The sequence below is a fragment of the Mercenaria mercenaria genome, chromosome 8 (genome assembly GCF_021730395.1).
Source record: "Mercenaria mercenaria strain notata chromosome 8, MADL_Memer_1, whole genome shotgun sequence".
Classification (NCBI taxonomy): domain Eukaryota; kingdom Metazoa; phylum Mollusca; class Bivalvia; order Venerida; family Veneridae; genus Mercenaria; species Mercenaria mercenaria.
In genome coordinates, this window is record NC_069368.1 from 17,908,606 (window position 1) to 17,935,710 (window position 27,105).

The 27,105-nt window shown below is 36.3% G+C and overlaps 1 protein-coding gene across 2 annotated transcripts in view; it reads left to right on the forward strand.

Annotated features, from left to right (window-relative positions):
• Positions 1-6,541: 6,541 nt before the first annotated feature.
• The window catches only part of LOC123522960 (uncharacterized), a 36,277-nt gene continuing 15,713 nt past the window's right edge, over positions 6,542-27,105 (forward strand). For both annotated transcript variants that reach the window (XM_053549464.1, XM_053549465.1), the window contains exon 1: positions 6,542-6,631. The gene's annotated coding sequence lies outside the window, so the exon portion shown is untranslated. The remainder of the gene's footprint in view (positions 6,632-27,105) is intronic.

A 27,105-nucleotide genomic window follows, 5' to 3' on the forward strand; every position in this document is an offset into this window, starting at 1 on the left:
ATACATTTTATTTCATTATATTATAGGCCATATGTTTATTTATTCATTAAATTCTACATTGTAGAAAACATACTTTTCGCTAAAATGTTATTAAAATTGTGATTTTCAAATAGCCTTACATTATGAAAACATGCGTGAGATCCAATTTTTTCAAATCAATCTAGCACAAAATCAAGCACAAAGCCCTACCTCTTTTATTTGCTGAATTTTCTAAGTATATTCTGAGGTTTTGAAAAATCAGCCAGGGTTTAATCAAATTCTACATTGTAGAAAAAAAATTGATCCGAATGTGCAGAACTACCTTAAGACAGCAACCAGTCACTGAATTTCCAAAATTGAATTTTTAATTTAATTTCAATAAGTCTAAAGCAGTCACCTCCCTTAAGCAGCCAAACTGCGTCACTCCCTTGGCTGGCTGCTTATCACAGGTTTGACTGTACTACTTCAATAGTCAACTTTTTTCATCAGATGCTTACCATGAAAAAATACAGATTTTAGACTACTATTATTTAGACAGTAACTATGACAAAACACATATGCAATATATGATGACCTATCGAAGGTATTACTAGGTTTGAAATTATCACACTCAACTGAGCTGAGACTTTAACCTTTGACCCTCAAAAACAATAAAAGTCATTTCTGACCACAATCACCCTATGAAGATTGAGAGTCGAAGGCCATATCCTTCTTCAGTTCAGGAAGTTTTCAATTTTGACTGTTTCAAGACTTTCTGACTAGCTGATATTATGGTAAAATAGTGGTAAAACTGCTCCACTGAAAAACCTAAATCTACGGCACTTATTCTTAATTCCAGGTCCAACCATGTCAAAGTTAAAGTAGGGTAATGATGATAAAACTATACAGTGCTTACCCAAATCACTCTGTTTGGAGCATTTGTCTTGAGCGAGTTCTTGCAGGCATGTGAGAAAGTCACCTTGTACCCAGCATTTAAAATTGCTGACCTGAAATAAAAAATCTCAATGAAATTAACCCTAGATATATAAACATGCATTAGAGACCAAAGAAAACAAAATCTTACTAAAAGCAAATGTAAGTTACACTGTTTTGAGAAATCCCCTGCTTCAAAATGTCTATTTCCTGCTATTTATCGCAGTAGAATTATGTGAGCATACGCGTATAGTAGTGATGGGCAAATCGGTTAGATTTGCCAACAGATTAATCGGCATAATCGGACAAGCCAACCGATTCGATTAATCGGATATAATCGGATAATCGGTTACTCTAGTAGCATATTTATAAGTTCACCTCACAATGTATGTTTTATGTCATTACTTAAGAAATGAACCTCACAGACATCAAATATCCTATTTCTTTTGTATCCCTTCATAAATATGAGTATGTTAACAGCATAAAAGTAAAATATTTGTGAAGATAGTAACCTTCAAATCAGGTACTGTCTTAATTTCACCGGGGACTTATCCAGTGCTATTATGTTATTAAATTAAAATTATTTGGAGCCAAAAAAGTAACAACAATTTATTAATTCTTAGTCAACGACTGGAATGATTTTAATCCCACAAAATCAAAAATTGAAAATACTTTTGCTAATATGCTTGCGTAAGTCTTACGTTATGCTATGCATACTGCCATACTAATGTCAAGAGTTTAGGCTGATGGTTTTCCCGGCTTAATTTTGTAAAAGCCATATATCTTCCAAAATCTGGGTGATCACAGATGACATCAATTTCTTTTGACACTTTGGAGGAAGCCATTTTTACGTAGAGTAGTTTCCCTTGGCGTAATTGTCCCAAAGAACCGTAAATACCAGAAAAAAAAAGGTCAGAAAAAACTAAATTATCCGTTAGGGTGACAAGTGATTAATTGGTCAGGGAAAAGTGAAGTCGGCGATGGCGCTCATGAATGCAACGCCGACGATTATTCGATTGTCGCCGATTGTCGGCCCATCACTAGCGTATAGTATAAGGGATCAAACTCCATCTACTGGACTGACTTTGATTATTACAGTAATCTCCTTTCGCACAGCCTCAAAAAGTCAAATATATTGTGGCACATTATTTGCTGGCTTTTTAACACATCAAATGTAATGTCTTATATTATCTTCAGAAAGACAGTACCCTTTTTAATATATTCATTAATAACGTTACCATTTTTAATATATTCACTTATGGGTTACTATTAATTCATTAAACGATTTTCATTACCGTATACCAAGTCCGAAGTTCTACTTTATCTTGATAAATGACGTTGCACCATTTCTTCCGGTTTATCAAACATGCAGAACTACTTTAATAATAATAGAAGCTGACATACATGTATTCAGTCCGGGTGCCTGAAATGATGCCTATAAAAAGTCAGCATACAGCCTTTCAATCATTTTCAGAGAAATTTCAGTTACAAACCCAGCGAGAAACCTCTTAAGAAAGCTTTTTAAGTTATACTAGGGACACAAAATATGGTGGGCAGATTTGAACTTGACCTTTGACCTACTACCCTGATTCATACGCCCTCACCACCTACCTACATGCCAAGTTTGCAGTCAATACCTTGAATGGTTAATAAGTTATGCTCAGAACACAACATATGATGTAGTGCATTGCGGTTCGTGGGGATATGGGCCGCCGTGAGAAAAATATTGAGAAATATAGAGACCTATGCCACATTGTAGGTTGAAGTGAGTTATCGAAATTTCCCATGTATCTCTCTCCGGGCACGCGACTGGAAAAAGTTATGACGTCATAAATATGGCGGCTTAACAGAAAATAAGAAAGACAGCAAATGCATGACTAATACTTGACAACGTCCTCCAAAACGATGTTATAATTGTAATATTGATATATCTAGTGACTGTAATGTTTATTCTAGCAGATAAAAGCTTTTTTATGAAAAAAAGGATGAAATTCATTATGCTTACAATGAAAACTATATCCATCATTGTCACATAATGACTAAATAACAATATTATGTAAGAAACAAAATCTGTTTCATGGTGAACCATGTTCGATTTAGAATAGAAATAGTTTGATAATCTATCACTTCTCTCGACAAATAACGTATTCATGTACATGTATATACCTTGAGTCAGTTCAGGCTAATGTGACGACTAAAGGGGTCCGGCACATGAGTGGATTAAGTTTATTGGCTTATTTTTGAGTCCTAGAGGCTAGGGAGTAGTTATATTAGTATGATTTTTTACATAATTATGGCTCTAGGACTCAAAAATAAGCCATTAAACTTAATCCGCTCATGTGCCGGACTAGGGAGTAGTTATATTAGTATGATTTTTTACATAATTATGGCTCTAGGACTCAAAAATAAGCCATTAAACTTAATCCACTCATGTGCCGGACCCCTTTGGTGACGACACTGTAGTCAGACAGCGATATCCCTCGAACAAAATCAGTTAAATATTGCAGTCAAGAGAATGCTGTTTCTTATGTATAAACAGCTTGAAAACGAAACATATATTTAGATGATGTCGATTGTCAAATTAAAATATATTAAAAGGAATTAACCCAAAGAATACATACTTCCCCCTATAAACTCGAATATACTTTATGACACCTCGAGAAGAAACCGGAAGAATTATTTTCTAAAGTATGGTTTTGTTCCAGCAGACTTTATGGTCAATAATGTCATCATCGATTAACGCCTACACTATATTTATTTTTTTGTAAGTTTATAGTACTAAAACCTTCACCTTTAGTCCTTCAACTGAACTAGATATGGTCACTAATCACATCTCTGAAGTTTGTACTTTCAAAGTTCGAATTAATATTCAGCAAGATTCGATTTTCCAATATGTTTGTTAGTTTGTTCGTCCCACCGTCACAATAATAGGCCATATGGCAATTTTCCCGCTTCGATGGCGGAGGAAGACCCCACCTGCCCCTCTGTGCATTATTTCATCACGGGCGGGCACCTGGGTAGCACCACCGACCTTCCGTAAGCCAGCTGGATGGCTTCCTCACATGAAGAATTCAGCGTCCCAAGTGAGGCTTGAACCCACATCGGTGAGTGGCAAGTGATTTGAAGTCACTCGGCCACGGAGGCCCCTTTTCCGATATGTATTGGATTCCTAAATTGTAAAGAATTACATCAGCTCATTCCATTGCTAATTGAATAAGTTATACCACTATTTATTTATTCTGTCACATAACTTCATGTCTAACTGCTATTAAACTCCACATGAAAAAAGAAATTGGCGATTACACTACTTGTGTTATGATAACGATTGAGTGCAAATCGGGCGGCTCGACGCTGTACCATTCCGATCTGATGTTGTTGTTTTTTTCTGGTTATGGTTCCATGCTGCTGCGCTACTCTAAATTGGATCTCACCATGGTAATGTAGGCGTTTGTTTTAGTTTCTGTCGAAGCATACCCACTAGCGGATTCAGGGGGTTGGGGGCGCACCCAGCGCGCGCCCCCTAAATTCGTCCGAGCATAGGTAATTTGTCTTTTGTTCTGGGTAAAATAAGTGCAAAATATACATTTTTTCTCGCTCGCTACGCTCGCGTACAGAATGTGCATTTTTTTCTGACTGAAAAATATAAAATATGCATTTTTTCTCACTCGCTACGCTCGCATACGTAATTTGTCTTCTGTTCTGGGTGAAAAATATAAAATATGCATTTTTTACTCTATCGCACAGGTATTAAAATTTGTCTTTTGTTTAGGGTGAAAAAGGTGCATTTTATTTCTCGCTCGCTATGCTGGCACATTAAAATCTGACAAAGTTTGCATGAGCTCCTATAAAGCTCTCCTATAAAGCTCTTCACAATTTTTATGTTAAATAGTCCTAGATTAACCCTCCCAATAAAAATCCTCAGAAATCGAGCTAAGAAATTCCGAGATACTTGCGCAAGAATAAGTATGACAATTTATAAAACATGACTATAATTAGCATGTTATTTGTGTTGATTTTGTCACAAAACCTGTCCTTTGTCAATAGCAAAATAAAATACCTCAGAACGCCCAGAATGTACCAGACGGATCCATTGTTTTCAAAATTTTCCGGGGGAGCATGCCCCAGGACCCCCCCCCCCCCTACTTCCTCTACACTACAAATATTTTACGCCCCCTCTAACACCAAATCCTGCATCCGCCCCTGAGCATACCGAAGATGAAAGCCCAGCATGTTGTTAGCTTTTTTGGTTATGTGATTTATTTGGTTATTCCATGATAGATTGGACTGGATGTCTACACCGAGATACCTTAGTTGGTTGATGATTCTTCTGTCATACTTCTATCATTATTAATCTTCAGACATAGTCAATTCCTAGATTACACATACAGAGTCATTGAACCATATATAAATATGATAAGTATCAATATTTACTTCAATTTATAAAAAGCAAAAACAAAATAATAAAAGTGTAAATGGGACATTTAATACGTCTGTGTATGTGAGATCACAGAAATGCCCCTTTTCTAGTATAGTGAATACCCGAGTAGCAGTCAAGGTAAATAACTTGATAGACTTAAAATTTGTTTTATCCCACATTGTAGTCCCTTATATGTACATGTACTTTAAACATTCAATTATAGGAAGTAAGAAGTCAGGAAGTTGGACGTCAAAAGTGCGAAAGTTAGAAGAAGGAAGTAAGAAGTCAAGAAGTCGGAAGTAAGAAGTGTTAAAGTTGGAAATCAGAAGTCGAAAGGCAGGAAGTTGGAAGTCAGAAGTGCTGAAGTTAGAAGTCAGAAGTGTGGAAGTTAGAAGTAGGAAGTAGGAAGTCAAGAAGTTGGAAGTGAGAAGTGCAAAAGTTAGAAGTCAGAAGTGGGAAGTATGGAAATCAATTGTCCCTCCAGGGCTTCCATAGTAAATAGATATGATCTACTACAGTCCATAAAATAAACAAACGTGTTTGTAAACATGGACGGGTCCAAACGGAAGGAGAAGAAGCATTTTATAGAAAAATTCCGATGGCAAAATACAATACATATCAGGCATACAGACACTAAATAGAAAAATGGCGCGAAAAGAAATGGTAGTCGCATAATGGCGGATACAAATAGTCCTCAGATTTTTTTTTTTTGCTAAAAGCATATGACAGATCTATGCTTGACATGTAGGTAGCATTTTCATAATGAAATAACAACATGACAAAAATTTTCATGGAAACTTAGATCATACACCACCAGTATAATTTGGGGTCTCATATTTTAGCTGATTTTGCAGTTTGTGTGTTTGACTGAAATTATTTTTCTTGCATCAAACATGACCCCACCTTTTCTTTTGATTTTTAGTTAACACTGACAATATTCTTCAAGGAAATGTAGGTTACAGACATTTAAAATGGGTCCTGATGTGTGCTGCAGCCATTGGAAATAGGTCAATTTTATATAGAATAAAGAACAACAGCTATTTAGTGTGTTATAACCATCAGTAGCCCTGAAAAACCGGATTTATAGAAAAGCTGATATGGACATGCGCATTGAAGCATCAACGCATACACTATGCATTTTAAATATCCCGCATTGAGCGTACACACGCATTCAATATACACTGTTACCTTTAGTCAGTATATAGTACACTCAATACGTGCGTACATCCAATAGGGGCGATTTAATGTTGACGACAATGTTGTAGATGTGTTTTAAAATGGCTGAAATGAGCCCAGGAATAAAAAAATAACACATATATTTAGGTAAATACTTTTTAATGTTACTATTTATAAAATAAATGTTTTGTGATATAAATATCTATACAATTAGCTAACCGAATGTTGAATATTTGACATATAATCACGCTAAATTATGATTTTGATATCTCTTGAAATCGAAACAAGGAAGTGTCTAAGGGTACGGATCCGTACATCTAGATTCTAGAGATACGGATGGATCCATACCTCTAGATAATCCTGTTAGGGGGTTGTCTAGGGGTAGTCAAAATAATTCGACGTTTTATATTTGTGACGGGGCAATCTAAACGTCAAAACTTTGTAGGACCAAAATAATGGAGGATAAATCACAGTACACAGTCATGTAAAGTTATTGGTTTTTATCGCTCGGTGTGTAGACAAGGTAAACATTAATCGTGTACCTACATACATAGGTTTAAATCACCAGAACATTCGTAATTTCGGATATTATTTGATAAGTTTTACATAAATCAATGAGGAATTGAATCCCCTTTCGATACATGTAAGTTCCCCTTCGATACATGTAAGTTTTATTTGAATTTATGGCCAATTCGTGACATAATCGGCATTTAAACCACAGACACTTGGGGGTCAGAACCTGTCCCCAATCCCAATCCGCCCCTGCCAACCTTCAACCAATATATTTTCGCTTTTTAAATCAAACTGAGCACATGTCTCGATCATACAACAACTTCTGTTACCATTTCAATATGTTTAAAAAATCTCCCATATGCTATCAATGCTCAGAAAAACTAAAGACAACTTACTCCGAGCGTTTTCAACACAAACTAGCTTGTCCAAGGAACAGGAGAATAGATCCCAGCTTGATGTCAAATTTACTACACAGAGCCGGGACACAGACAATATCGTTAGTGGTTAAAATAAAAACACTTGCCCCTGAAGTCAACCGCCGCGGTGGCCGAGAGAGTACAGACGCTGGTTCTGTGAGCTTATTTTTGGGCCGGGCCGCGGGTTCGCTCCGCGCTATGGGCGATCTTTTTTTTTTCCTTTTTTAGGTATTTTTTTTATATCTTGAGAATATATTGTTTAAAAAGAAAATGAAAATATTATATTAGAAAAAGAAAAAAAGAATGCCCGAAGCGCGGAGCGAACCCGTGGCCCTGCCCAAAACAGTTCTTTCAAATCCAGCGTCTGTACTATCTCGGTCATCGCGGCTGTTGACTTTGTAAGCAAATATTTTCATTTTAACCGCTAACGATATCGTCTGTGTCCCGGCTCTGCGTTGTAAGTCTGACTGCGCAACATCAAGCTGGGATCTATTCTCCTATTCCTTGGACAAGAAAATCGTGTTTACATTGCGAAGTAAGTTGTCTTTAGTTTTTTTGAGCATTGATAGAGTATGGGAATTTTTCAAACATGTTGAAATGATAACAGAAGTGGTTGGATGATCAAGACATGTGCTCAGTTTGTTTTAAAAAACAAAAATGTATTGACTGAAGGTTGTCAGGGGCGGCATGGGAGGGGGAGGGGTGCTGACCCCCAAGTGTCTGTGATTTAAACCAGTAGCATGTAAAGCATCGGCAGCGATGAAAATTTCATCGAAAGTGCAAGCTTCTACTTTCCAGTGTTTGACACGGGTGGGGATATTGCCCATATGAAAAAATTATCTCAGTATTTCCTAGGATCGCGACAAATTTGTTGGACTAGTCTAGGGGTATGGACATCCTTTTGCCAGATATTGTGGGTTGTTTACATCTTTAATTGGTAGAAAAATTAAATATCAAATAAGACGTAATCAATATAAAAATGCAACTTTAATCAAAATGGTTTAACAGATACCACCGTTCTCCCGATTATTTACTTTTTCTTCTCCCGTGAAGTAAAAATCCGAGGAACGCCAAATGAGAGGATTCTTCTGTTCTGATTAATTTATTGTAAAATAAACTGTTGATAAAACTCTCAAATGAATGATATTTGAAATTCTATTTGGTGTTGCTCGGTTTTTAAGGTTCGAATGGAAGTGTATGAACAAATTAGGTTCACGTTTTAGTTGAATATTGGTTAAATCTTATTTTATTTTCCACTTGCAACAAAATTTCAGATGTAAATAACACACTACATCTGGAAAAAAGGAGGTCCATACCCCTAGACAAGCCCTAAACAGGAGGGTCTAGGTGTACGGATCCGTAAACACTTCTCTTTCTTTAATGAATACTAATAACGGACTGACACTATTGGAGTTTTTAGTTTGGTGTACAAAGGTATATGTAGACTAACTCTAGTTTCAGATAATAATATTATATACTTTCTGAAGTGTTGAGCTGCATATGCAGTACTTTAAGTCGTTGGTGACGTGAAAAGAATGTGGTTCTTTAAATACTAAAAATGAAAGTAGAAAATACAATCGAATAATTCTCGACTATATCGTCAAATAGTTGCCTAGTTGTTTCCAACTTTATCTGCCTTTTTATTCGTTTTTCAACCTCCTCGATAGCCTAGTGGTAGAGCGTCCACTTCAGGTGCGGGAGGTAGTGAGTTCGATCCCCGACCGCGTCATACCAGAGACGTGAAAAATGGTACCAGTAGCTCCACTGCTGGCCGCTCAGCATTTAAATGGAAACTTGCTTCTCTTCTCTCATACCCTTGAGTCAGGAATGAGGTGTAGAGAGTGATTATGTTAGGTATAGAACTTTCTTCAAATTGACCTAAAATAAATTAGTTTAAACTAACATAATTCATTTTCGTAGGTGCCAGAATGTGTTTAAACAAACGCAAACGTAAAAAGCCCACACCGTGGAAGATTCCTTGATAGATATAACCGTTACAACAACATCTATTCCCGTCATAAACTTGTTCTTGTTCAAATTAAAATATTGTGTTGTTGCAGAAGAAGTAACGGTTACTTGTTTTCACTGTTAACACTTTTGTTATGCTGGAGAGAACGTCCTTTATGTTATTTCTGTGTGATATTTATGAGGATCAACAATGTGTTTTAAATATGATCCAGTGGCTTTTAATGAATATTGTCTGAAATTGGAATTGATCAACCAATGAGCTTTAGCGGTCGCATTTTTTCCACAAATTAAAACATTAAAGCAGCTGTACATAGCCGAACGTGTATAGTTAAAAGCAACAAACCCTTTTAACAACTATCTTTAGACTGCATGTAGTTCTGGCTACCATAACTTCACTGACGCTGTTTTTATTTTCTGATGGTTGCGTCCATTAACAGCTTATAAGCATCTCTGAGCTGAATTGTTTTAGCTATCTTTAGACATGACTGTGCTCTTGCTAGTAATCTTTTTATATGCCCGTTTTTACAAAAACGGACGCATTATGTAATGGCGCGTACGTCTATCCATCTGACCGTCCGTCCGCCATAATTAGTGTCCAGAACATAACTTTATAACCGTTAAAGGTATCGACTTGGAGCTTAGCATATAATAGATGACGATGTGATACGATGTACAGAGCGCTCTTGAACCGGCTCCGTAGGACAAAGGTCAAGGTAGAAAATTATTGAACCCAAAGGTCAGAACTGTCCATCATATTTATTGTCAAGGAGCAAACTTATTAACCATTCATGGTATTGACTTCTAACTTGGCATGTAGGTAGGTAGTGATGAGTCAATGTGCAGAGAATATGAACATTATTCAAGGTCAAAATTTTAGCTCATAGGTCAAATTTGTCTGTAATATTTAGTGTCTGAAGCATAACGTATTAACCATTCAAGGTATTGACTTCAAACTTGGGATGTAGGTAGGTGGTGATGAGTTTATGTGCAGAGTGTGTGAACCAGAGTGGTAGGTCAAAGGTCAAGGTCCAGGTCTAATCTGCATATCATATTTCGTGTCCAGAGCATAACATAAAAATTAAAAAACAATCATTCAGTATCTTACCTTCTATTCTAACACGACCAGCAAATAACCAATATCACACATAGAAGCACAGGCACGGGTCCAGTGTATATTTTTTGTTTAATATAAAAAATATCCCTTTTTTCACACAAATATACCTTTTATATGTTACACACTGGTTATTCGGGTACCTACTCGAGTGAGCGATACCGCCCTCGTGTGATTTATATACATGTAGGTTGTATAGGGTATATAAAAACAATGCCAACGTATGACACATATTTAAGCATGTTGAACATTTTAAAGACAGAATCGTCCGAGGAAATGCATTAATTCGCACTGGTGAAAATATCAGTCCTCAGTAATATTGATATGACTACAAAATTTGAAGAAATGTAACGAAATTCATGTAATTTGACGTTTTGAGACGTATTTTTCTTTGTTCGAAGTTGAGATATCTGAATTTGCCACTCTCCTTGGTAAAACTATGCATACTCAACTATAAAACGAATGGATCGTGTACCTGCAAGTTATTTTTGTTGATAAAATTTCAATTATATGCATCCTGTCGCTGTTTTTGATGGTACCTCTGACGATGGTTGAAAATAAACAATGATACCTACCCGTTTGCACATGGGTACCGTCGTCGTTATGTCAATGAACATTTATAAAACTCCCCGCAGCGACTACTTCCGCAATACGGTACACTTAAATGAACAATTAAAGATACCGTAATCGCTTTGAGGATCTGAAAATAAGAACTGGAAATGTGAAACCCGACCTTTAGTAGATCTATTTGATTAGAATGTTAACTTTAGAAATGTAAAGAAGTGAGTTAGCAGTATTTCACCAATATCAAATCTTCCCTCACACCCACCCTCTATTCTACACATTCTATCATCTTGCCTACTTGGAGTTTTTCTTTTTCTCCTTCAGTCTCATTATGAAAGCGACCAAACTTGTCGTTGCACCGTGCAAAAGTGCTTATATTAAGACCTTCTTTTTCTTCCTGAAAGGGAAATCGGGCCCTCTCTCTGGGCATGTATGCGTATAGGGAGAGGCTGCGGCTTCATAAATCTGCCTTTTATCGTATCTTGTAATTATAGGTGCACCATCCATTAAGTTCGTGCTAATTATGCGACTTATTTACAAGTGCATACAATATACACTACTGTATAAGTGTCTTACAGGTGACTAACTGAAGAAAAGGAAGTAGATATGGAAGTCTGGTTATCAGATCCAATCTCTTTTTAATGTTTGTTCACACACTCCTCACAGCGGTTGTAAACGTTAAATGTACGTCAATGGAGGAAATCTGTGAGATTCAAGATTTCAAGATTTTATTTATAACTGGACCCATACGGGCATCAGTATTATAACAACAACAAATTTAACAAAACAAACACTTAAAGGGCCTACATAAAATAAAACAGTAGTTTTACGGTCACAATAGATCTGATACAAATATTTTGTAAGCTAAAAGATAAAAGACGGTGTACATTTAGAATTAACCAGGTTTGTAACTGAAGAAAAAGAAGCAGATATGGAAGTCTGGTTATCAGATCCAATCTCTTTTTAATGTTTGTTCACACACTCCTCACAGCGGTTGTAAACGTTAATGTACGTCAAGGGAGGAAATCTGCGAGATTCAAGATTTCAAGATTTTATTTATAACTGGACCCATACTGGCATCAGTATTATAATAACAACAAATTTAACAAAACAAACACTTAAAGGGCTACATAAAAACAGTAGTTTTACGGTCATAATAGATCTGATACAAATATTTTGTAAGCTAAAAGATAAAAGACGGTGTATATTTAGAATTAACCAGGTTTGAAAACAGTGTTTTAACTGGCCAGCAAATAACTGCCAGTGACAAAAACCTATTCCTCCCCAAAAAATTGAAGTATTTTCTGTACAAACAATGCTTACTTAAAAAGAAGAATACTATCATTACTATGAAATAAACGTTGAAATGACATTACATTTGACTGTTGAAAGTCATTTGGTATATATTTTACTCTGTCTAAATTTAAGTATGGACATTCTATAATGTAATGAAATTCATCTCATAAAGATGTATTATTACACAGATAATAAATCCCGTTATTGAGCTCAATATTCAAAAATATCCCTTTTTCAACTTGTAACAAATTGTTCCTACATCGGGAATGACACGTCGTCGCGTGAGTGGAACGATGCTCTATCTACCATTTTTTAAACGTGGCGAAAATCGCTTCCAAAGTTTAACTCTCGTCTAGTTTCTTTATGTCTGGGCGAAAAAGATGATAAATATATCTACTTGTTCCTTGCGTTTAGTTCTTTTAGATTGTAAATGCTTTCAAATACCTTTCGTTTTTACTTTTCTGCAATTATACATTTTTCACTTTGGAGATAGAGCAAATTTGAAAAAAAAAAATAAAATGTTGAAGGTGTATTGCTCTATCGGGACATAGAGCACTGTAAATTTACAAAATTGGACATAGAGCAAGATAATATTTATTACAATTGTATGTGGAAAATAGGGCAAGAGCTCTTAAACAGTAATTACAGTCGTTGTACTCATTTTGAAATTATTCAAAGGAGGATTGGTTTTGGTTTTAGTATCGTCAAACTGACACAGTATTATAGGCCATATTGCAACTTTTAAGATTGTCATTGTAGAGGAGGACTCTAGGTGCATTATTTTTGGCACGGTCGGATACCTGGGTATATGACTTCCTTCGTGTCAGCTAGATGGCTTCCTCACATGAAAAAGCGAGGTTTCAAACAGTGGTGAGGGGCAGGTGTTCACAAATCAGAAGATTTGGACTGATTTGCCAGTTTTTACCATGCTGTCCAAATTGTTCAGAGTTAACTAAACTACTACGCTACAGACATAATTGACTATTAAACTAGGCATATTGGTCGAAATTATTTGCAGATGGATATTCGTAAAACCCTATCGTAGTATTGTGTTAAACAACAACAAAAAAAAATTTGAAGTTTAGTTACTCAGTGACCGCAATAATTATTATCAACAATGAAAAACAGATCTAAAATCGTTTTTAGTCGTAACTATTCTACATGTATTTGCCAAATACAACTAGCTTTTCATTACGCTGAGTAAGATTGTCCATGTTTTGTTATCGGTTGGCATTAAGTTTGACATAATACTAAGCATTATAACAATACCCAGTAACATTATCTTTGCAATTAAATATTCTCAGTAATAACTGTATTCTTTCACAAAACAACAGTTTTTATATTATGTTCAATTTCTGCATGTAACACAATGTGTTATTCATGTCTCTTTTTAGCTATTAGTATAGGTGGATTGTACGGCGTCCATCGTCCGTCTTCCTGCGTCAACAATGTACTTAAAATTCTTCTCCTCTGAAACTACTGGTTGCATTAATACCAAAACTTGGTCAGTAGAATTTTCAGATAGATCTCTATCAAGTTTGATCAAATGGTTAATCTTGGCCCCTTTAAGGGCTACCAGATCAGAAAAAAATAGGATAAAACATTTAAAGAACTTCTCATGAACCTCTTGGTGGATCTTCATCAAACATAGTCTGTAGCATCATTTTAATATCCTCTCCCAAATTTGTTAAAATGGGGACGATTGGCCCCTTTGAGGGGTTACCAGAACTAATATTAGAAATGTCTTTAAATGATTTCTTCTCATGAACCACTCGATGGATCTTCTTCAAACTTGATTTGTAGCATCATTATAAGAATCTTCACCAAAATTGTTCTGTTGGGGGCATTTGGTCCCTTTCAGGGGCTGTTAGATTTCAAAATAAAAATACCTTTAAACGACTTCTCACGAACCACTTGATGGATATTCACCAAACTTGGTCTAGAGATCAGTATAAGGTCCTTTCTCAAATTTGTTTGATTAAGGGCACTTTGTCCCTTTTAGGGGCAACTAGAGCTACAAATAGAAATACTTTCTTGTCATGAAACCGCTTGACGGATCTTCATCAGAGATGGCCAGTGGCATCATTGGAGGGCTCTCTTACAATTTTATTCAAGCGGAGGCTGTTTGCTCTTTCTAGGGCTAAAACTAAAACTACCTTTAATGACTACTTCTAATGAATCACTCAATGGATTGTTATCATTCTCTGTCCGTAGCATCATTATAAGGTCCCTCCATTTCTTTTTAATTTTGGGTAGGGATGGGGGCATTTGGCCTTCTAAAGGGCCACTAAACCTAAAGCTACAAATGCCCCTAAATGACTACTTCTCAACCGCTTGATGGATCTTTATCAAACATTTATTAGGTCCTTTAACAAGAGTTAAAAATAGAGATATCTTTTACTAAATTCCTCTCTAACTCCTGAACGGGTCTTCATAAAACCTTGTCAAATAGGGACACTTTGGCCCTTTTAGGGACCACTAGAGTTGAAAAAGAAATAACTTTAAATGATTTCTTCCTATGGTTATGTGTTTTGGTGCGTGACAGCAAAATGATCATGATAAAAAATAATGACCAGCTTAAAAGATTTTCACCAACCCTAGTTAGAAGCAAAGTCAGATTGTTAAGGTTTTCGTCAGTTGAAGGATTTAGGCCCATTTAGGCCTCTTGTTAACTTTTCACATAATTCTGACAATTAAATCAAGGCTCAAAGATATTAAATCGCAAATAATATGTCCCGGTCATACGTACTTTCATACTAATCTTATTGTATATATTCATTTTAGTTTCTGCATGTCGTACTCAAAACTGGTGGCATACATTTCAACTTAATACCGAGTATCATAACAAGAGTTCATAGCATTAATTTTACAATTAACCATTTGCAGTCACAGCACATATGTTTCATATTCGGTACAGTTACATCATGTGATACTTTAATAGTTTTGTGGCATTGATTTTGATTCACACCAACCATTTGTAATAAGTATTGATTACTTGAAATTCTAAGAAACATCTATTCTCTCTCACAAACACAATCGTTATTTATATTCCTCACAGTTTCTTCATGTACGTACTTTCATTTAGCATCCGTTTGAATTTCACCATTGCATTCCCTGTTTGATATTTGTCTTTGTTTTTTAAGTACATTTAATTTTCTCTGGTGACAAGGGTTGCAAGTTTAACGATAGGATTTTTGCATCTGGTAGTAGGGATATTGTACTGCCAGTTCTTGTTGTCCTATACTAAAAAAAGTGATCAACAACAAAATTAGTTGGTGCCTTAATTATTGTAACTTTGTAAAGTAAAATATGTTCTGTTTTGGTTTTATTTCTACTGCTTTTAATAGACAAATAACACATGTACAAATTTGCTTCACGGAAACATGTTTGCAAATATCGCTGTTATATCAGGCGCGTAGCTGGGACATTTTACATAGTACGCAGAGGTGATGTGGGGGTCGGGGTATCCTCCCCTTGATTATTTTTTTAATGTGAGAACGGCAAAAGGTGCAAATTTTAGCGTATATTTGAAGCATAAATATTGCAAGAATAATTTATCCTTTCTCATTTCTTTTATATAAAATATATTGTTTTACTAGATGTTCGTGTAATATTGCACATGTAAACTGTGGTTCATGTAGGCCTACATGTGTGCAAATATTTATTCAAAACAGATGGTTCGTGGTAACACAATCTGACTAAAGTACATCTCCTATTACGCTACGCATAGGATCTGACAACGAGCTATTGATGGCCTCGTTCTGACGACCCTTCTGCTAGCCAATCAAAAGCTAACTTACAACATTCTGCAAGCTTTAAAAAGCCTTGGTTTTTGATATCTACAATTTCTATGTCGAAAAATGTCAGATAGCCGGTTAGCTCAGTCGGTAGGGCACTTGCTCTGTAAGCGAGAGGTCCCGGGTTCGAGCCCTGGATTGACTGCAAATTTTTCTTACTATTTGACATTCGAATAAGTTGTCTGATTGGTTTAAATAAAAATAGATTTGCGAAAATAAAAATAGCAATATTGGAAATCCAAAATATACAGAAGACGAATGTGAATGGGTCGTTCTCAGATCTTCGTTTAGAAGATCAAGTACTTTAGTCAGATTGGTGGTAACACATTTTCAAAATATTATTATGACTGGATATATCATTCAAGGGATATGTCTATAAGTATATATATATGCGATAGTTGTTAACAGGAATTTTGCCATATCGCAAGCTTTGCCATCGTGATTCCGCGCTTCACGTATCGCCTGACCATGATGGAGAAGCGTGACACGCGAAATGACGACGGCGAAGCGCAAGATCATGATTGCAAAGTGCGAAATAAAGCAATGTTCGTGATTTCACGCTCTGCTTTCTCTATGAATATGAGAAGCGCGAGGCCACGACGGCGAAATGGGAGATTTGAACAATTTCGTGCTTCGCCATTCGCGTATCACCTGCGCATGTTAGCGAAGCGTGAAGAGCGAAATAACGGTGGCGAAGCGAGAGATCACGATGGCGAAGTGCGAAATTAAGAAAATTTCGAGATTTTGCGCTTGTGATCTCGTGCTTTGCCGTCATGATTTCGTGTTTCGCCGTCGTGATCAAACAGTTCGCTTATCACCTGATGGAGAAGCACAAAACGCAAAATTATGTTTGTGATCTCGTACCTCGCCATTGTGATTTCACGCTAGCAAAATTAATGTATGCAGTTAACTTCAAATATAACGAGCACAGTTATAATGAATTTGCAATAAATTTTTGGTTATAAGGAACAATTTAAAATGTCCCTTCAATGTAAAACAAAGTGGTTATAGCAAACATGATTATAGAAACTATCGGGTGTAAGGAACATATTTCCACGTCCCAGTGTTGAAATATACATTGAAATAACATATGTTAGGCTATAGCCTAATAGTTCTTTTAAGAAGTTTTATACAAGGGTTGAACATTAGCACTGGGCAGACATTGTACTAACATACTGATTCATAAAACCAATGTTAAAAACATAGCGTGATGGCTGATATATCTCAACGACATCTAAAATCAAGTACATTGTATTACACTGAAATCTTGATCTGATAAATTTTAAGAATCTTGTTTAAGGTCTTCTGAAATATAATACATATAATTTAGTTACCTATTAGGCCATTGAAAATTATGTAATTACCAATAATAAAGAAAGAAGATATTTATCTCACTGTGAACTGGATGTCACGAACTTTCTGAATTAGTCTCTAACCTCGGATGACTTGTACCGGTGTCATACCGGGGCAATAATTGGGTATAATTATTTGATTTCTATTTGATTTGATTTTCTTCAATAATGTGACCATGGAATAATTGATAATTGTATACACTTAAGTACAATTATAAGATAGGGGCCTATATCAGATATTCTATGGCGTCTGAAAATAACTTAATAATCATTATGCATGAAAATTACGTCTGCAGTATTATATATATCCTATTCAAAATTTCTTTTAGGCTTGAAAGCCACCAATTTCTTTTCAATTTTTGATATTGTGTTATAGTTCTGTTATAGAAGTTTGCCTTTTTAAACCCTTAGCATAGACGGCGTACGATTGTAATATTTCACATGTTCAGGATTATTACAAAATAAGTAATCAAATAGTAGGATAGAGCGCTCTAGATAACGAAATAAATTGCAAAACTGTACCTAAATTGTTAAACAGAATATGAAGTAAGCAATGATTGCGTATGAAGCAACTTCCATTGCATGAAATAGACTTCTTATTGCAACGAAAGAGATTAGCCAATTTAATTGTGTATGCTTGCCAGATTTTCACTACGCAGCTGCGTATCTATAATATTCAGTGGTATTTCTCAAGATACAGCTTCAGAATGATGAAAATAGCTTCTATCCGAAATCCACATCACTACAGGTTTGTTGAAAAATCTTGCATGTATTTTCTTGCCTATAGCTTGACAAAGCTTTGTGTTTGTATAAGTATTAAAATGATAAAATAATTAATCTATGTAAGCAATCCCGCCTATGCATGTCGTGTAGATAGGCATTCTAAGTATATTTCAAACATGCTACAACTATGCCTATCCGCCATATTTTGTTGTGATCACTATGTAACTGTGCATTCTATTGGTTAAAATGGAGTTAGAGCAATTCTGGACTAAGTTACCTGGAGATAGAACACTCCTTTACAAAGTCTAATGATGATCACATGATGTTAGTTTATGTGTATGATTGGTCAGAATAATTTTAAACATTACAGTGCTTTAAGTCCTGGAGATTGAGTACTTTAATCGTAACTGTTACATTCGAACAGAGGACATAGAGCAAAGTAATGCCCAGGATCTTCCTCTATGACGTCAAAAGTTACGTTTTCTTGCTCCAGAACGATAGAGCTCGGCGAGACAAACAAAATGATGTAAAAATCTCATTTTTTTTCAAAAAATGGAGATAGAGCACTATAAGAATCAGGCGACGACGTGGATATTGCGAGATTTGTTGGTAAAACTTTAAAATAATTTTCAAACTCAAAGGTTGTTATAAATATTCTGTAACACAAACATTTTCTGGAAATTTGCAAAGTTTTTTTTTCATTCCAAGATTGAATAAACTGGCCTTCAACCTCTGTTGTACAATATTGCGAAAATACACTGGTGAAAATACTGATTGATTCAACCAGTATTTAGCAAATCCAAGTTGTTCTAAAAGTTCTTTTACATAAAAGCTTTTGAATATGACTTTTTGTATAACACTGTAGACGTAATTTGTCTCGCATAATATTTACTTTATCTTGAGCTGAGCGCGAAACTATTGTAACGGTATATTCGGTACCGTATATAAATAAAAAATAAGATGTAATAGCTTCACGCTCAGCCTTTGATATCATAGAATTATGTTATAATTGTACTTAAGTGTATGAAATTATCAATTATTATTCCATAGAAATTAAAATTCAATAGAAATCCATTCATTACACCTAGTTAAATCTTATGCTATTGACACCGGTACAAGTCATACGATATTACAGTATTTGACAACCAATTCACAGTGAGATAGATATGCTCTTTCTATATAATTGGTGATTTAATATTTTTAATGCGTATTACCTAACTAAATTATATGTATAATATTTCGAAAGACCTTAAACAACATTTTTAAAAATCATCAAAACAAGATTTCAGTGTAATACTTGGTTTTACATGTCGTTTAGATAATATTATATCAACAATCCCGCTACGTTTAAATACTTGTTTTATGATTCAATATTGTTGGTACGAAATCTGCCCAATGCTAATATTAAAGCCTGAAATTTTCATAGTTTCGCACTTCGCCGTTGTGATCTCGCGCTTCGTCTTTCACGCTTCTCTGTCATGGGAAGGCGATACCCGAAGCGCTAGATCAAAATGACAAAGCACGAAATGGAGTTGTTGTGTTTTTTGTTGTTGTTTTTTTCTCGAATTTTTTCGCTTCACCACCGTGATGCTTAGCTTCACCATCGTGATTTCGCACTTCACGCTTCACAATACGCAAAGTGTTCACAGCACGAAATCACGATGGCTTCACCATCGCTATCTCGCGCTTTACAGCTCGCCAGAGATAGAGATGCATGAAGCGCTAAGCGCAAGATCACGATTGCAAACTGCAAAATAATTTAAAAGGAGTAAGAAACATTTTGCAGAATACTGTTTTAGTTGAAGAAAAGATAATAATACATTTTAACGAAGTTGACATAATGCAGACGTCGATGACATTCGCCGAAATAGTTTCCCTATGCAAGGCATCAGTTTCTTATTTGGTAGATTTGTAACAATATCATGAAACTTAGCATGTCTTTGTTTACTAGTATTCTGTTTGGAGTTATGGCAAAATTACTTTTAACAAGGGGGCCTCCGTGGCCGAGTGGTTAGAGTCGTTGACTTCAAACCATTTGCCCCTCATCGATGTGGGTTCGAAACCTCATTTGGGGCGTAGAATTCTTCACGTGAGGAAGCCATCCAGCTGGCTTACGGAAGGTCGGTGGTTCTACCCAGGTGCCCGCTCGTGATGAAATTATGCACGGAGGGGCACCTGGGGTCTTCCTCCACCATTAAAGCTGGAAAGTCGCCATATGACCCAAAATTGTGTCGGTGCGACGTTAAACCCAACAAAATAAAAATAAAAACTTTTAACAACTCTCGAATATAAATTTATACACACATCTCTTGTTAATCAATCATAATGATGTTTTGAAAGTGTGTTATTGTCCGTAAGTATTGACCTGGCACTCATGAATATTCCGTATGTTTCCGTAAATTAATTTTCGGTGTACGAACCCAAACAATGATATAGCTATTGAAAAGCTAATTATATACCATCACGTAACATGTGCGGATATAGCTGTGCGGACAAAGCGTTTTGCCACTAATCTCAGGGTTGAGTGTTCGAGTCCTCTGTCTGACCAAATTATTTTTTTATGATTTTATCTGTAAAAGACGGAAACTTGTCACACTTATCATGTTTTATCAACGAAATACTCTACTATCGATTACCATTCTTCTACGTACAAAAAACCGTTCTACAAAATGTCGTTTAAAATCTTCAGGACCGGACAAGCATTCATTCATTCATTCATTCATTCAACGGACAATTCAAAGAACTGTTGTTAGCGATACAAAATGCAATGTTTCATAAAAATATATATACAAACACAAGGAATTATATTTTAAAAAAATGGTTAGAAAAGAATTCGAACCCATGGTAATGTGTTTTCAAGTCGGAGAGCTTACCACTACACCACTGTGTCGTTGGTTCTCTAAGTTGATTATTTTGATAAATCTAGATATTTTCAGGACACGAATATCACGTGAAATAACGAAAACGCCCGAAAATATTGGCGAAGATTAATGAGTGCCAGGTCAATACTTACGGACAATACCACCAACCATCTGTTTTGAATACTGCACACATATAACATGGATCAATGAACCACAAATTGCACGTGCAATAGTACACACATACCTAGTAAAATAATACATTTTATATAAAAGATTAAGAACGAATAAGGTTTTCGTGCAATGTTTAGCTTCAAATACACGCCAAAATGCACCATTTGCGGTTCTCAGATGAAAAAAATATCATGGGGAGGATACCAAGACCCCTACGCATTACCTCTGCGTACTATGAAGAATGCCCTAGCTACGCGCCTGTTAATAAAACATCACTTTTTCCAACACCTATTTTTCATGAAAGTTCTATCATAACTTAAAGTAACGATGAAAATAAAGAGGGAGTGTAATAGTTCCTAGTAAAATGCCTGTCAGTTGTGGTCTGCTACCCTAAAATATGCTCATGTCCGCACAATAAACCCCTACTTTCGGTTTCGATCCGCAAAACTTGCAGTGTGGAGTGTAGGCCTATAAATATAAACCATCTCATTTCATGCACCAGGCCCGGATCCAGGGCTCGGCCGAGTGGGCCCGTGCCTCCCCAGTTGGCCGAGAAGTGACATACTCATCAAAGATGCACCCTACTATTTTGGCAAAGGAATAATTATTTCTGAAAATTTAGACCCAGAAATATAGCAGAGGCCACCATCTCATACCTGTATTTCAAAATTTTCCAGTGGGGGGCGGGGGGGCCTGACCCCCCAATCAATAGGGAAGTATCGTACCCCTCCAATACTTCAAAATTTAAACCTAAAATACACCAGAGGACACCATTTCCTGCCTGTATTTCAAAAATTTCCAGGAGTCTCCCTGACCTCCCCCCCCCCCCGACCCCGGAACCCCTGCCTAACGTCTAACATGGGCAAAGGCACCCCCTTCAATACCTTGCAGTGTTGCACCTCGGCAGTGATGTCTTCGTTCAAGACTGGTGCCCCCTTGAAGAAGCACATTTTCGACCGAATTACTGGCTTTATTCCTCAAAAGTTTCAAAACGAAGCTTAGAAACATGGGTCGATTGCAATAAAATATTTGACAAAAATCATAGAATTTCTGAACAAATTTAATTTTGTTTTTGCTATGAACATTTTATACCCCCGTAACAAGTTAAATAACAAGACAAAATGTACGGAAGCAATATTCAATTGAAAATACACATAAGAATGTGTCTATGTAGATGGATCTTGATACTAAGTTGATAGCGAATTTGAAGCGAGGTGAGAAGTGTTTCTCCGGATAGGCTGCTTCCAGTAGCTGGAGGGCATAAAAGACCAAAGTTATATCTTTATCTTGGCTGGTCATTGCATGTTATCGCTAAATTAGAAAATGGGTCTGCCTCAATGTAATGCTCATTTCAAAAACGAGGACGGTATCCGCTCGATTGACAGAAACAACGAGGATGGTACCATGGTACATCGTCAGAGGTATCTTTTTTTCTACACACTGTCTTCGTAAAAATCGATCTAATATTACTGTGATTCCAGTTTTTGTGAAATGAAAGTAACGGCTAACACATAGAATGACTGCTTTTCATTTTCCTAACAAAAATTTCCTCATATAATCCGAAATAATACCATCAATCGTGAAAATATATACCATCGCCTTAAAATATCTTCATTTTCGCAGCAAAAAACGTATTTTTTTCACAGTTATTCAGATTATATTAGATAGATATTTGACATGGATATAGTTAAGGTATGATCTTACACATTCAATACTAAAACTTTTCAAATCTTCAGTTAAATACGGAATAATAACCTGTTAAATGTGTGAATTTCCTGTTCACCAACATGTACATAAATCACATGAGGGCGGTATCGCTCACACGAGTAGGTACCCGAATAACCAGTGTGTGTTAGTCATATGAAAAAAATCGATGACCAAAAATCCGGTCACAGTATCATATACATTGAAAAGGTGAACTATGCGAGCGTAACGCTATGGGAAGCTACTCGGCAAACTTGTAGAACATTGCAGCCTCTACCTACATCATCGCACCTTCGAAACATTTAAAGCCTTCCATAAATACTAAACTGACCCCATAAATTGCTTTGAAATACACAGTACAAGTATCTACGAGCGAAATATTTCAGTTATCCCCGGCGATTTCAGCTGCCAAACAAAGTGATAAAAACCAGGAACACGTCCGTTATACGAGCGAAATATTTCAGTTATCCCCGGCGATTTCAGCTGCCAAACAAAGTGATAAAAACCAGGAACACGTCCGCTATCCGGAACGAAATCGCCGGGGATAACTGAAATATTTCGCTCGTAGATACTTGTACTGTGTATTTCAAAGCAATTTATGGGGTCAGTTTAGTATTTATGGAAGGCTTTAAATGTTTCGAAGGTGCGATCATGCAGTTTGCCGAGTAGCTTCCCATAGCGTTACGCTCGCATAGTTCACCTTTTCAATGTATATGATACTGTGACCGGATTTTTGGTCATCATATGACTAACATATAAAAAGTATATTTGTGTGAAAAAAAAGGGATTTTTTATATTTAACATAAAATATACACTGGACCCGTGCCTGTGCATAGAAGAACATCAGTCAACGGTTTTTTTTTTGTGATAACCCATGCGCGTGCAGTGACGTCATTCGATTCAGGTGCGTAGCACGGTCGTAAAAAGTAGTTACCATTTTTTCTAACACTGTTGATACTAGTATGTCGTGTTAGAATCGACATAACAAGTTCCCATGTGTGATTTATCGTAGAATAACCCGAGTTTTTCGTTCTTATGCGAAACAATATATCACTCAGGCCTTACGCATAAGAACTCAAAACACGGGTTATTCTACGATATACCACGATTGTGAACTTATTATTTCTTAAATATCCTGTCACCCCTACCGCACACACACCCTGCTTCCCCCACTCCACCAATCCCCTACACACCTCCCATGAAAAAAAAAATGAATTTTGCTTCCATCGGCGTATACTGCCCCGCTAGGCGGAGCTCTTGTTTTTTATGTCATGAGGTGTTTTATGATTCCATATAAAAATTTGACTTCACATAAAATTTTAAAGGCAACGCTCATTTACTACATTAGTTTTGGATAAACTATATATTTCTTAAATTGAAAGTTGTGCTGACATTATTGATGTTTGACACAAGTCTTAAATGGAATACGTACAGTCTACTAAAATAAGGGATTTCATTCATTGACAACATAACTTTTGACAGAATTACCACTTTTTCAGTTTAATTTTGTTAATTTTAATTATTTACATTTTAATGCAACTTTGAATACACTATCAACACAAACTGGGGATGTGTCTGACATGAGTCAGTTGTAAGTTCTAAAATAAATAAATATCGATGATCGATCAAGAAGGTGCCGATTACGGTAATACCATATATATTAAGTATACTAAAAGTGTTTAAATCGTTATAACGTCATATACATTTGTCCATTACGTGTCATAAATATCACTTTCAGTGTACGGACCGTCAGGAGAGGTAAGTAGACTCATGGGATGGGACTAACGCAACACAATCTAAAACTTGTTATTTTAGTATCGGTGAACGCGCACTAGGTCAAAAAATAACTAGAGTATTTTCAATTCTAACATGACCAGCAAATAACCTACATACATATAGAGCAAAATCTACCTCCGGTTATTCTGAAATAAACCACCCTTGAACTGTGCTGCGCGCGCATTGTATTTTGGCTTTTCCATTGATACACTCCGTGTAAAGTTTTATGAATGAATCTGCAACTTTTACAGTTTTGTCGGAGGAAATTTTAACAGCCAAACCCGGGTGCGTAGCACTAAGTGTAGTTCAGAGCGTAAAAAGTAGTTCCCATTTTTAGCTCACCTGTGTATTGCTCAGGTGAGTTATTGTGATCGCTCGATGTCTGTCTGTCTGTCTGTCTGTCTGTCAACATTTAGCATGTGTATGCGATAGAGGATGTATTTTTCAACTGATCTTCATGAAATTTTGTCAGAATGATTACCTTGATGAAATCTAGGCCGACTTTGAAAATGGGTCATCTTGGGTCAAAAACTAGGTCATTAGGTCAAATAAAAGAAAAACCTTGTGTATGCGATAGAGACTGTATTTTTCAATTGATCTTCATGAATTTTGGTCAGAATCATTACATTGATAAAATCTAGGCCAAGTTTGAAAATGGTTTATATAAGGTCAAAAAGTAGGTCACTAGGTCAAATCAAAGCAATGCTCAGGTGAGTTATTGTGATCGCTCGATGTCCGTCGTCTGTCTGTCTATCTGTCTGCCTGTCTGTCTGTCGTCTGTCAACATTTAGCTTGTGTATACGATAGAGGATGTATTTTCAACTGATCTGCACGAAATTTTGTCAGAATGATTACCTAATAAAATCTAGGCCAAGTTCAAAAATGGGTCATCTGGGGTCTAAAACTAGATTACAAGGTCAAATCAAAGGAAAACCTTGTGTATGTGATAGAGGCTGTATTTATGTCTCCCACCACACAGTGGTGTGGGAGGCATATTGATTTACTCCAGTCTGTGTGTGTGTGTGTGTGTCTGTCTGTGTGTATGTCTGTCACAAAGTTTGTCCGCACTCTACGTCGAACATTTCTCATCCAATTTTCACCAAACTTGAACAAAATGTGTTTGACCATAAGAGCTCGGCCAAGTTTGATAACTATCCAAATCGGTCTAGGCGTCCTGGAGTTATGGCCCTTGAATTACCAAAAATCGGCCTTTTTACTCTTGTCCGCACTCTAATTCAAACATTTCTCATCCGATCTTCACCAAACTTGAACAAAATGTGTTTGACTATGAGACCTCGGCTAAGTTTGATAACTAGCCAAATCGGTCCAGGCATTTTGGAGTTACGGCCCTTGAATTATCGAAAAATTGGCAGTTTTACTCTTGTCCGCACTCGAAGTCGAACATTTCTCATCCGATCTTCACCAAACTTGAACAAAATGTGTTTGACCATGAGACCTCGGCCAAGTTTGATAACTAGCCAAATCAGTCCAGGCATTTTGGAGTTACGGCCCTTGAATTATCGAAAAATTGGCAGTTTTACTCTTGTCCGCAATCTAAGTCGAACATTTCTCATCCGATCTTCACCAAACTTGAATAAAATGTGTTTGACCATGAGACCTCGGCCAGATTTGATAACTAGCCAAATCGGTCTAGGCATTTTGGAGTTACGGCCCTTGAATTACCGAAAAATTCGCCTTGTTACTCTTGTCCGCCCTCTAAATCCAACATTTCTCATCCGATCTTCACTAAACTTGAACAAAATGTGTTTGGCCATAAGACCTTAGCCAAGTTCGATAACTAGCCAAATCCACCCAAGCACTTTTGATTTATGGCCCTTGAATTACTGATTGGATCCACTCATCCAGACCGTATAATTGGATCCACTCGTCTAAACCATCTAAAGAAACTAGACATTTTACATAGGGGCAGTTGTGGGAGACATGCGCTTTTCTCAAAAGCATCTCTAGTTTTCAATTGATCTTCATGAATTTTGGTCAGAATGATTGCCTTGATAAAATCTAGGTTAAGTTCGAAAATGGGTCATCCAGGGTCAAAAACTTGGTCACTTTGTCAAATCAAATATAAACCTTGTGTATGCAATAGGGGCTGTATTTTACACCGGATCTTCGTAAATTTAATCAGATTGTTTGTCTATATGAAATCTAGGTTGTGTTTGAAAATGGGTCATCTAGGATTCAAGAACTAGGTCACCCGGTCAAATTAAAGAAAAACGTTGTGTATGCAATAGAAACTGTATTTTTTAATTGATCTTCATGAAATTTGGTCAGAATGATAGCTTTGATGAAATTAAGGTCAAGTTAGAATATAGGTCATCCGGGGTCAAAAATTAGGTCGCTAGGACAAATCA